General features: G+C 44.4%; 1 protein-coding gene across 2 annotated transcripts in view; it reads left to right on the forward strand.

The window, feature by feature from the left end:
• Nucleotides 1–12,916, forward strand: part of ADCY2 (adenylate cyclase 2) — a 455,060-nt gene that overhangs the window by 373,439 nt on the left and 68,705 nt on the right. The window lies entirely within an intron of this gene.

A 12,916-nucleotide genomic window follows, 5' to 3' on the forward strand; every position in this document is an offset into this window, starting at 1 on the left:
ACCAAAAATAATCTCCTTTTGGGATTTAAAAATCAGACTTCTGAATAGCATTTGTTTAAGAGGAAATAAAAATTGAAATTACAGGCTTTTTAAAAGAGAATGGCCACGAATAGCTATAATTAAGAAAGATGTCAGATTTGGTCTGGGTAGTAGTTAGAGGAAAATACTTATGATCTTATTGGCCACCAATGACAATCAAGAAGAACAAAGTAGACCTAAATAAAGTAGAAGGAGGGAATTTTTTTAAAGTTAAATTATAAATTAATGATACAGAAAATGAACAGAAAGCATAGAGCTTCATAATAAAACTAAAAAGAAACCACTTTCTTTGAGAAGATCAACTAAATATGCAAAGCCTCCAGCTCCGCTCTGAAGGTGATGTCAGCTTGTTGCTGCTGCCTTCTGGTTCCTCCCGTATCACTCTCATCTTGCTGCTCTGCTCGCTGCTCTCCTCGCTGTCGGGTCTGCTTCTTCGGCAGTCTCTAGTCAGCCCGGTTGGCACGAGGTTCTGTGTCGGTTTCCTTTGAATTTTGCCTTTGGTTCTACATTGCAGTTCAGTCCTTTTTACACCTCCTTGTGTTCCCTGATCAAATAAAGTCTTAAGAGGCTTTGAATTATGTCGATCTTAAAGAAACTCTCAGAAGCGCATACACTTCTTAAAAACTCTTAAATCTACCTGCAGCCTGTCCCTGGCACATTTCTAGCTTAGCGAGAGTCTCCCCCCTGTGACCGCGGCTGCTTTTGTGTGTTGGTTGGCTCAGGGGTCAAGTGGAAACCACGCTCTGAAGCCGAGGGGGACCCTCGGCCGACATTTCGATGGACGGGTGTTGACGTGAGGGGACTCTGGCTAGGGGGGCTTGGGGTGGGTGAAGACTCAGCGCTCCCTTGCTGACCGGGAGCAGCTGTGGAAGGTGGGTCTTTGGGACTTGAGGGTGGGCCCACCCTGGAACCCACAGCCACCAGGACTTCGAGGGCAGGGAGGAGGGTGCTGGAGTGGGTGGGGGAGCTGTTGAAAAGGTCTTTTTTCTTCAGTGAAGAACTGATGCTGAAAGGGAGGTTTTGGTGTTTTGGTGTCTATGCTTGCATTTTTTTTTTACTTTTTTATGGTGGTAAAATACACATAACAGAAAAATCATTTGAACTATTTTTAGGTACGTAATTCTGTGACATTAAGTACACTAGCAATGTGAGATAACCTTCTCCACTAGTTCCAGAACATTCTCCTCATTCCAGAGACTGTACCCTTTAAGCAATAATTCCGCCAGCCCTCGTAACCTTTCTCTCGCTTGCCTTCTCTGTGAATTTGTTTGTTCTGGGTATTTCATGTAAAAGAAATCGTCCATGAGTCCTCCGTGTCTGACGTATTTACTCAGCACAGGTTTTCAAGAGTCCTCCCTGTTATGGCGTGTAGCAGCCCCCTTCCTGTTTAGGGCTGAAGAAGCTCCCACTGTGTGCAAAGACCACACTGTGTGTGTCCATTCGTCCGTTGATGGGCACATGGGTCGCTTCCACCTTCCGGCGATTGTGAATAATGCTGCGATGAACATCAGTGTGCAAATATCTGTTCCAGTCCCTGGTTTCAATGATATAGGGCAGTTTTAATAGCTCATAACATATTCAGCAGCCAAACTTTAGGCACTTTATTGTGATATAATTTTTACTTGTTTTATACTCATTTTCATTTCTCCAAAAATTAACAAGAAGTACAGTCACTTCCTAATTAAGCCAAAAAATAGGCATAGGTGGATTCCAGTATAATGGGCACACGCACACCTAACCTGCTTCTCTTTGTTTCCTGACAGAACTCCCACCCTCGGCATCTCCTTTGGAGTTGCGTCGCTCTCACTTGCCTTCATCCTCTTCGTCTGCTCCGCTGGACAGCTTTTGGTAGGTACCTCAAATATGGAATTTCTTTGAAAAGCGTGTGAATAAAAAGAAGGCTGATTCTTGATTAAAACATTCAAAAGCTGGCAGTTTTTTGATTTATCATTTCAGGAGACACTGAGCTCAGTAAAGAAACAGGAAATCTTCACGCTTATAGACCCAGATATCAACCGAGGCAGCCCATGTAGAACCAAGATTTTACCCTGAAGATTATTTTAAATGTTGGACGTGTTAAAACAAAGCCTAAGCAAAATTTATTTAGGTCTCAGAGAGTTCTGTTGAATCAATTCATGAATTGGGAAGATTCCAAACGCCATGAGGTAGAGAGGAATTCCATTGGGAAAAAAAAAAAAAAGCAATGGACTTTTATAGGCAGTAGAAGAGAATATATTGGGAGAAAATTTTCATTGGTTAAAGCAAACTTCATTTTCCAATATGGTTAGTGCAGGCAGTTGCTTACCAATGAGAAAGATGGCTGGCATAAGAATAAGGAGATGGCTATAGCTGATCATCTGATTTAAATCTGTTTTCTGGGCAATCGGGACATCTACAGGGAATAGAAATTTTACTTAGATTATGGTTTTGCTGACATGGGTCTTAGCACAGGAGCCTCCAGTTGAATCTATTAGATTTTATTTATCACACCCTCACCCTTTAGATCTGGTCCTTAGCCAAGTCAAGGGCTGAGATCAAAATTTAAAGCATTAACGCTACTCTCTTAGTATCCTTTGGCTCCAGATGACTATTGCAGGTGATTAACTCAAAGTTACAGATATTGTAGGGTTGGTCGTGTTTGTTCTCTTTGCATTTCTGTCACTCTAGGCAGATGGACACCATTTGGAGAGGTGGCTGGGTGCAACTATTTAAAACTTTGGAGAGGTTACAGTGTACCAGGGAGACTGTTATGACTATGTTGAGTAGTAAACTGCTCAATGTTTGGAGTATGCTTCTGCACCAAGGACCCAAAGCAGCTGCAATCAAAGAGAGCAAAAGCACCATCTTGAGGAAGGACTCACTAGTTTGAGCCCTGTGGTTTGTGTGACTATTTCATGTAAATGCATTTTAGGTCCTCAGAAGTGTTTATCCAAGTACAGCAGGTGGTACTGAGGGACAGCATAACCTCTTCCTTGCTCAGTCAGCTAGTGGCCAGAGCAATGCTCTTCTCTATAAGAACTTTGGTTAAAGAATCTAAAGAATTTTGTCACATAACAGTAGTTATGGAGTGGAATTAGCAATTTTTCCTACTCTTATGGACACGTTTCTTTTTTTTTCTTTAAAGATTTATTTATTTCACTCTCTTTGCCCCCATTGTTGCTCTCTGTGTCCATTTGCTATGCATTCTTCTGTGTTTGCTTGTCTTCTCTTTAGGCAGCACCAGGAACTGATCCTGGGACCTTCAAGAATGGAAGAGTGGTGCTCAATCTCTTGTGCTATCTCAGTTCCCTGGTCTGCTCCATCTCTTATTGTCCCTCCTCTGTGTCTCTTTTTGTTGCACCATCTTGCTACATCACCTCTCTGCCCTGGCCAGCTTGCCACACAGGCCAGCACTCGACTCAGGCCAGCTTGTCTTCATGAGGAGGCCCCAGGAATTGAACACTGGACCTCCCATATGGTAGATGGGAACCCAATCACTTGAGTCACATCTGCTTCCTTGGATACATTTCTAATCCCATTTTCACTGGTGCTAATTCCTAACTAAGGCTGTAACAGTCTCAAGAAAAGTGCTCATTTGGTATCAATGACACCTCCAGGTAACTCGCATTTACCTGTATGAATAAATTAAGTGGGGTAGTCCAGTGGGAAGTTTCGGATTTGCTATGAATTCCTAAAGGGAACAAGAAGGCGTCCAGAGGTGCGTTGCCGCCTCACTGTCCAATGACGTCTGCAGGGAGTGGCCCAACTGGTAGAAGTTTTGTTTCTTCCATAAAGCAAAATCAGCCCTGGAGGGGTGCAGCCCAGCCCTGTAGATGTTGGGGACATCTTGGGGAGGCCTCTGGATCTGCAAGTGAGTCATTTGCCGTTTTCATTATATTGGGAATCATTGCCTCTTGCCAGATTTCCCAGGGGGTGGGAAAAGAGGGTGCACAGCTAACGGCTGTGGTGTTTCCCTCTTACAGGATATAAATGAAGGCTCTTCTGCTTGTGCACACGTGGGGCAGGGGAAATCAGCTCCTCTGGTAGTAGTCTTGACTCAGCGGAGAGGAAAGAGATCAAGGACACGTGATGTTTCTAAAGGTGGCATTTGAGAGGGATCGGGCGTGGGTAAGACAATTGAGACTCTGGCATTTCATACAGATGGCGCTTTGTGGTGGTCAGTGAGATTCCTCCCTTTTTCAGTGGCCTGGGCAAAACGAATGATGGGTTTTACCTTTCCAGCCATGGCAAGAAGGAAGATGGAGAGAAGCAAAAAGAGCTTAAATGTGTTTTGGTGGTAGAATTTTCTAGGCATGATGGAAAAGCTATGCAAAATGGGTGTGGAAACAATAGAAATGCAACAATAATTGTAAAAAATAATAATATAAGGAAAATGACAAGGAACGCAGGGGCTTGTGAAGTCTTCTGTCACCTTGGGTAGAAGCTGTCCACCTTGGGAAGCTACTTCTTATCTGAATAAATTTTAGTTGTATTCTTCAGTTTGGCCATAGGTCCAAGTGTTGGAATGTGGTGCCTTTTTTTTTTTTTAGGTACCAGGGGCTGGGGATTAAACCCAGGACCTCATATGTGGGAAGCTGGCGCTCAACCACTGAGTCACATCAGCTTCCCTGAGTTGGATTTTCCATCTGTTTTGCTTGTTGTTTTGTTTTTGTTTATTCAGGAGACACCAGGAGCCGAACCCAGGCCTCCCGTGTGGGAGGCAGGTGCTCAACTGCTTGAGCTGCATCGACTCCCCTGGAGCCCTTTTAAGTTGTGACATGTGAACCCAAGATTCAGGCCCTTCTCCTTTGACGGCAGTGTCAGAAGGGCCCTTCCAACGTGGTTCAAGGGCTGTTTTATATTGACATTGCCTCCAGTATACCTGGTTGCCAAAAGTTAGCATGTGAGGTGTCAGAGGGAGACTTGGACCTGGAAATGGCCCATCACTGTGGGAGATAACCATTTGTATAAGTCGTTAGAGATCTACAATTTGCGTTACCTCCTGCTGGGGGCGGGGGTGTCAATTGACATAGGTCTTCAAGGGATAATTCTACAGGGGGAAAGTTTGTTTCCCTAAAGGTGTGCTAAGAGTGGTCACGAGGGTCAGTGGAAGAACTTGGGGTCAAGGCAACCCCGTGTCCTCAGTTAATTTGGGCAGTTTGTGTTTTAATTTGTCATTTGTTCTCTCCACCTTTCCAGAAGATTGAGGGTGATAGGGACAATGATGATGCTAACTTATTTGTAGAATCTTAGAGCTTCATATACCTACCCAACAAAATGAGGGTCTCAGTTATTAGAAACAATTGAAGGCATTCCTCAGGTGGGGAACATATTTTCTAAATGCTTTTAGCACTTTTTTTTTTAAGATTTATTTATTTATTTAATTCCCGCCCCTCCCCCTTCCCCCGGTTGTCTGTTCTCTGTGTCTATTTGCTGCGTCTTGTTTCTTTGTCCGCTTCTGTTGTCATCAGTGGCACGGGAAGTGTGGGCGGCGCCATTCCTGGGCAGGCTGCACTTTCTTTCCTGCTGGGTGGCTCTCCTTACGGACGCACTCCTTGCGCGTGGGGCTCCCCCTACGCGGGGGACACCCCTGCGTGGCAGGGCACTCCTTGCACGCGTCAGCACTGCGCATGGGCCAGCTCCACACAGGTCAAGGAGACCCGGGGTTTGAACCACAGACCTCCCATGTGGTAGACGGATGCCCTAACCACTGGGCCAAGTCCGTTTCCCTTTTAGCACTTTTATAGCATCTGCCTTAGGTCAAGGAAAGGCCTCTGAGATAATTATCTTAAGTTGGTCTTTTAAAATATTGAGGTTATTTATTACTATGCCAGGCTCATTAACATAAATGCAACATTTTTTAAAACTGTCAGAACCTGCCTGTTCTGTGAGAACGCTGATGCTCAGCTTCAACTTCAGCCTGGAGGACCTGAAGCGCGTTTGGGGGTGCTAAAGTTCTGTTTTATAACCTTAGGTGTATTTGTAACTGTTCACTCTAGGTCATGTGTTTCCAGGGAAGGTATGATGATGTGTATAGAGAGAGGAAACCTGTATTATGATAAGTCAAGAGATTGGGGATTTATCCCTCTTTTGTCAGTTTGCCACCAAGTCTACAAAAGATACTAAGTTAGCTTTCTGTCCAGCATTTAGGGTAGATAACCTATGCAAGATCACAGAAATCAGTTTAATTTACAGGTAGGTAATAAAACCATGCAGTTATCTGCAGCTTACTAATGGATGCAAAAAAAAAAAAAAAGGCTCAAACAATGAATAGAAGCAGAATCTGATAACTCACAGGAGTGTGCTGTAGCTTTCCTTTGCAATAAATATATTTCTTTATAGTTATTCTTCATTTGATCAAACATAACCTGAAAAAGATTATTCTTCATTATAGAATAAGGATGGTTTCATTTGATTTAGTCTGATTATTTACATTGCCCATATAGGCTCTTTGTAAGTTTGCTTTGCTGATAGTTTTTATAAGGAACTTCTGTTCAGATTTTATTTTTTTAAGATTTTATTATTTATTCATCTATTTCTCCCCCCATCATTGTTTACGCTCACTGTCTGCTCTCTGTGTCTGTTCATTGTGTGCTATGTCTGCTCATCTTCTTTTTAGAAGGCTCCAGGGACCGAACCCAGGACCTCCCATGTAGGAGGGAGGGATCTAATTCTTGAGCCACTTCCACTCCCTACTTGCTGTGTCTCTCCTTGTGTTTCCTTATTGTTGCGTCCTCTCACTACGTCATCTTGTTTTGTCAGCTTGCTGCACTAGCCCATTGCATCAGCTCACTATCTTGCTCATCTTCTGTAGGAGGCACTGGAACCGAATCCAGGACCTCCCCTGTGGTAGGCGGGCACCCAACTTCTCAAACCACATCCACTTCCCTGATAGGACTTTTAAAAGCCTCTTGAGGCTAGGAGGCCACCAGATTTCACCTGCAGTGTGGAAAATAACTTTCTTTACTGACCTGGAAGACTGGGAACCCTGGAGCTTGGTACCAGACTGGTTTTTCCAAGAGGATTTTGTAAGGACCGGCTTCATAAAGTTAACCTTAGTTTTTAAAAAGTGCCAGGTCACATATGATTAAATGAGCATCATTCTCAAGTGTGATATTCCAGTCAAAGGTTTGGTTATACAACCAGTAGTTCCAATTTTGTCCTGTTAACAAGGAGGAGATTCCACTTGCCACAAGGTTGGGAGAAATTCCTCTGAGCAAAGAGAACAACAGGCTTTATAGACAGAAGGGAGTACGTTGGGGGGAAGTTCCATTGGTTAAAGGCAACTCCATTTCCCAATGTGGTGGGTGCAGGAGGCTGCTCACCAAGGAGGCCGTTAGCAGGTAGAGAACAGGGAGCTGGCAATCCTGGGCTGCTGATTTACATTCTGTTTTCTGGGCAAGCAGTACATGTACAGGAAGTAAAAACTTACTTAGGTTATGGTTTTGCAGACACGGGGCTTAGCACAGGAGCCTCCCTTAGGTCTACCAGATTTTTATTTATCATATTTCATACCAATATTTCATACCAGGAGTAGTATTTATGTTTGTTTGTTTCTCTCATTTGTTTGCACCGATTCCTACAGGTTGTTTTTAGAGCCTTTGTAGCAGCAAATACACATGTTTTTTTTTTTTTTTTTTTTTAGAAAAAGGCTCTCTGTGTACAGGGGAATTAAAATTTAAACTAAACATGTTGTCTTTTACATCCATTTACAAGACATAAAATTTGGAACACTTGAAAATAGCAAACATAAAATATCTTTCCATGTCATTTGAATCTGAGCCCATCATAAATGCCTATGGCTTAAATGAGAGGCCTGGACATAAGAATTAAATCTAAGCTTATTCCTGAATATAAAGCAAGTATTGCCATAGCCCCGCGAGATCATCCTAAGAAAGCCAACAAAGCAGCAGAAGTCCCGAAAGATAAGTCAATGTTCCATTTTATTCTTTTTGAAATGAGAGAGGCCAGAGCCAAACCAGAGAGGCCATTCTGAGCCAACCTCGAGCAGAGTTCACAAGCAGCCCCAGAAGCAGCTTCAGAGAATTTTCATTGAAATAATTTATTATTTTTTCATCACAATCGTTTATTTTACAAAATAAATAGGAAATATCTTCAAATCATTGGCCAATGGATGCTTTCTATGAGAAGTCTGGGTGATGGGAAATGCTATAGAATAATTTTCCTGTTTTCTAAATCATGACTTCCCTGATTAGACTTTTTTTTTTTTTTTAAAGATTTATTTATTTATTTAATTTCCCCCCCCCTCCCCTGGTTGTCTGTTCTTGGTGTCTATTTGCTGCGTCTTGTTTCTTTGTCCGCTGTCAGCGGCATGGGAAGTGTGGGCGGCGCCATTCCTGGGCAGGCTGCTCTTTCTTTTCACGCTGGGCGGCTCTCCTTACGGGGCGCACTCCTTGCACGTGGGGCTCCCCTACGCGGGGGCACCCTTGCGTGGCAAGGCACTCCTTGCGCGCATCAGCGCTGCGCATGGCTAGCTCCACACGGGTCAAGGAGGCCCGGGGCTTGAACCGCAGACCTCCCATATGGTAGACTGACGCCCTAACCACTGGGCCAAAGTCCGTTTCCCTCCCTGATTAGACTTTGACAATCCTTCAGTCCTATTTAGATGACACAGCAAGGACCAAGGCCTCCTGTTTGCAGTGCCCACCCCCCACCTCTCAGAGTGGGCCCCCACCCATCGAGCTTGCACCCCTGCTGGGAAGCACTTCCCTTTCTACATTGTTATCTCACTTTGCTTTATAAAACACATTCTCTTCCTGTTAGGCTGCAAAGTCAGCCCAGCCCTGTGGCCTCTTCAGACCCTGGCCTGCTCTTCAACGTCCCTGGTGGCCAGGCCCCCCTGCATTCCAGTCCCCTGTGCCGCTATCTTGGGGCCGTCTTTTGGCTGAAGAGTCCAGGGTTTGGCACTGGCCCCTCTGCTGGTCTTCCTTTCAACCTGGCAAACTTCAGTGGATTCATTTACTATCATATAATAGTTCCAGTGTTTCAAATGAGATCGAGGGAAGCGGATTTGGCTCAACGGCTAGAGCATCCGCCTACCATATGGGAGGTCCATGGTTCAAACCCAGGGTCTCCTGACCCATGTGGAGCTGGCCCATGCCCAGTGTTGATGCACGCAAGGAGTGCCCTACCACGCAGGGATGTCCCTGGGTAGGGGAGTGCCACGTGCAAGGAGTGTGCCCGGTAAGGAGAACTGCCCCACACAAAAAAAGCACAGCCTGCACAGGAGTAGAGCCGCATACATGGAGAGCTGACGCAGCAAGATGACACAACAAAAAGAGACACAGATTCCTGGTGCCACTGACAAGAATATAAGTGGACACAAAAGAACACACAGCGAATGGATACAGAGAGCAGACAACTGGGCAGGGAGGGGGTGGGTGGAAAAGGGGAGCTAAATAAATAAAAAATAAAAATAAAATAAAATAAAATAAAAAATCCAAATGGGATTGAAAACTCTTCCAAGATTGCACACTCCTTGAATTCTTCACTCGAATGTGCACAGAGCATCTCAAGTTGTGTAAATCCCCCAAACATGTAAGGAAGAGAGGGATGGGTGAGTGTTGACCGGCTCTGAAGGACTCTGGCGATCCCTTGGCAAAGTTCCGCAGTGCTCGTGTGCAAAGGAAGCATGCATCTCATGTTCATAAAGTAATTCCCTTTCGTGGACACACACACACACTGAACTTGCCCTCTCTCTCCCTTGCCCCCCACAAGACACCTGTCTTCAGTCTGTTTCTCAGGTTTGCAGAATCGTTTGGAATCATTCAAGTTTCCCCTGGAAATTCAAGCCTAGTTCTTCAAAGCAACTTATGTCCTTGCTCCCAACCAGCCAAAATTTTCATCGTCTTTTCCAAGGAGCCCAGAGCTGGTGGGGATACAGTTGGACATAGTGTATATTTAGAGTTTCAAGCTGATTGGGTTTTTTTCTTTCCATTGTCTAAGCTGCTGTAGAAAGCAGCATAAACTTGGAAGCTGCAAAGTCTTTCAAGAGCAGATTTGCTGGCCTGGAGGGGACACTCTGCTTTTATGTCCTGTCTCCCCCCTTTGGCCCCCTGCTGAGCCTGACACAGCCCTTGTTCCTGCTGTGCCCAGCCTGTGGCCCCTGTCGCTGTCCTCATCTGACACCCACAGCTCCTCCTCCCCCCCATCTGTGGGGCTCCTGAGATCCCAGCAGCCCACACAACGCATGCTAGGAAGGTCTTTTTAATACTGTGGTCTCTCAGAAAGAAACTTCCACAGCTGTGTACGAACCAGCGCCCACCTTCTCCTCCCCAAAAGCCTGCATTTTGCCAACGTGGTCGGGAAGGCTAAATGTGAACAGTTTTGGTCTTTCTAAACTCAAATGAACAGATCTCCCCCCAGTGGTCACCTGGAATCTTTTATTTCAGGAAGGAATGTTTGGAGATGGTTTTGCTGTGAGTTTTTTGTTTCAATAATAAATTGTGTTTACTATTTAAGCTTTTCTGTAGAGGATTTTTTTAGCAGTCAACATTGAACATATGCAGCCAAACTCACAAGGCTGTGAGAGAGCTTTGCATTTAACCCTGCAAATTCAGTAAAAAATTATGTATATCACCAGTGTTCTGCAATGATCATACAGAAGTATTGTTATACCTTCATTGCTTATTCCATAGACTTTTGGAAAACTACTAGTTGGGTGAAGTTTTACCATTTGCATTAACTTGTGGATTTAATCCTGAGTTTATGAAAGAGTACTTAATACCTGAACTTTAGCCTCTCTCAGCATATGTTAACCTTGTGAAAGCTTAACTGGCAAAGCCTGTATTAATGTTAATAATACTGGTATTAAATTCTCGGTATGAAATATCAATGTAAAAAACATTTATAAAGGAAGTCAAGAAAAGGTACATGACTGATAATTTTCCCCCAAGCGGTTTTTGCTTTTGTTGCCCTCTGTGCCAGACCTGTAAATCAAAGTGCTCGGTCATTTTACAGCTGGGTTCAATGCAAAGGGAAAACAAGCCCAATTTTGGCACCAACAAGAAAACTAAGAGTTATAATGAAATGGGAATTTTTTTGCACGTTGAAAAGGCGTACAGATATATGTTCAGTGACACATTCTGGAAAGTATTTCAGGGGGCTTTGTCTATGAGAAGCCCAGACTGCTCCTCTCCCTGACCTTTCACTCCCCACTCCCCTGTCTGCCATGCTGCCTCTCCTCATGCTTGCCCATGGGTAGGAACACCAGCCACTCACCTTCTTAGAAACTTCCAGAGTCCACACCTAAGGATGTGTCTTCTCTGAGCACCATGGGACTTAAGACCTGTAGATTTCAGCATTTGATTATACAGCAGCTCATTCGATATTCAACTTTTTGTGTGAGCATAATGCTTATTTCCCCTTATGTATAGTGAGTTCCTCAAGACAAGAAAGAATTCCTAACTTGGCTTCTGTCTGCACAGAACCCAGCAACACGATGCTGGTGCCATACATGTGTTTGGTAAGTTTTTACTACGTCAACACCAGCTGACTTCTCATAGCATTTGCACGGGGTTCTTTTTTACTTCCTGTGCTCATCTGGCTCCTGTAGCACATTCCTCGTCCCACAGGTGACAGTGTCCTCACTGTCCACCTGTTACTCTTGCCAAGCCTAGATGTCCTGATGGGAGCTCTGTGTAAAAGGATTTGCATTGAGATCGTTTGCTTACATGCCCCACTGTATGAGCTTCCTATCACTGCTCTAACAAATTATCACACAGTGGCTTACAACACCAATGTATTGTTTGTAGTCCTGGGGCTCAGAAGTTCAGAATGGGTCTTGCCAAGCTAAAATCCAAGTGTCAGCAGAGTTCCATTCCTTCTGGAGATCTAGGGGAGAATCCACCTCCTTTAGCAGCTTCTAGAGGCAGCCTGCCTTCCTCCACTCAGCAGCCCCTTTCGTCTTCCAAGTCTGCAGTGGCCACCGAGTCTCACACTGCCCCACTCTGACTCGGACCCTCCTGCCTTCCTCTTCCACCCAGATGGTCCAGGATCATCTCCCCATCTCAAGGTCAACTGAGAGTGTCAAGCAAGTGCCGAATCAAGAAAAAAGCAATGTAAAAATTGGTAGAATCTCATGGTGCCCTGTCTGGAACTTCCCTCATCCTGTTGCTGGCTCAATGCAGAGCCCATGCCCCCAGTGCAGGTCCCAGGACTCAGTTCTAGAAGGAGCAGAGGAAGCCTCATGCACATGCTGGGAGCATGCATGGATGACCCAGTCTCTCTGGTGGTGGCGGGAGGGACTGAACCAGGATGCTCATGACAGGCTTTCCATTCCAGAACTTGCCCTGAATGTAGAATGCAGCTCACAGAGTTCTCCCAAAGAACACTGTGGAAGAGAGTTCAGGTTGTGCTGTCTGGGGCAAGGATTGTTGGCTATATGCCTGGGAGCATGAGTAACTTTCTTAAGGAAGAGGAGTCATTCATATAAACAGAGGAATTCCTAGGGCCACACACATGCCCAAGATAAGAAGCATGAGCACTTCAGCCTCAAGATATTCTGTAAGCTCACTGTATGGATAAACTGTGAAGGAGAGCACTCCTACAGGTCAATTTACAAAGACCGAGAAAGATGGGTTTTTGTAGTATTTTTCCCTCTTCTTTTTTTCTATTTTTCTCTTTCATTTTTTGGTTCATTTTCCGATAAGTTTAAAAGTTCCTGGCATTCAAGGAGAACTCTGTCATAACATTAGCTGGATACAAGCTTAAGGACCAGACATCTCAGAATTTAAATTATAGTGATAACTCATTAATAAATCAAAATGTCCAGGTTTCAAAAAAGATTACAAAACATACAAAGAAACAGTGATGGCTTAGACAAAGGAGAAGATTAAAGCATTAGAAGCCATCAATGAGGAGGATCAAAGTAAACTTT

This window comes from Dasypus novemcinctus, chromosome 2 (assembly GCF_030445035.2).
Source record: "Dasypus novemcinctus isolate mDasNov1 chromosome 2, mDasNov1.1.hap2, whole genome shotgun sequence".
Taxonomy (NCBI): Eukaryota; Metazoa; Chordata; class Mammalia; order Cingulata; family Dasypodidae; genus Dasypus; species Dasypus novemcinctus.